Below are 564 nucleotides of genomic sequence, written 5' to 3'. Positions count from 1 at the left end.
AAATAATTTAATGAGATATAGTTTGGTCTTGCTTTTATATCCAATATGACAATCTCTGTCATCTAAATTAAGGTGTTTAGACTACTTACATTTAATGCGATTGCTGGGGATATTAGATGTAAGTTATATTGATTTTTTTTCATCTGTTCTTTGCTCTTCTTTTCTATTTTTGTTCATCACCTCTTGGATTAATTTATTATTTTTATGAATCCACATAATGTCTTTTGTTGGATTATTATATATAACACTTAGAGAATTTTCAGCCATTATTTCATCAAATATTTTTTCTTTCTCACCTCAATTCCTTTAGTGATGCCAATTACACATATATAAGGCAACTTGAAGTTGTCCCACAAATCATGCACTGATAATCCTTACTATTTTAAAATTCTTTTTTTCTCTCCTTATTTCCTTTTGGATAATTTATATTGCTATGTCTTCAAGTTTACTAATATTTTCTTCAGCAGTTCCTAATCTGCCATTAATCCCATGCAATATAGCTTTTATGTCAAATACTGTAATTTTCATCTCCAGATGTTTGGTCTAGATTATTTTTATAACTTC

Source organism: Propithecus coquereli, unplaced genomic scaffold, assembly GCF_000956105.1.
Source record: "Propithecus coquereli isolate 6110/MARCELLA unplaced genomic scaffold, Pcoq_1.0 Scaffold228, whole genome shotgun sequence".
NCBI classification, from domain to species: Eukaryota; Metazoa; Chordata; class Mammalia; order Primates; family Indriidae; genus Propithecus; species Propithecus coquereli.
The sequence above is the reverse complement of the archived record's forward strand: the minus strand, read 5'-3'. Positions refer to the sequence as shown.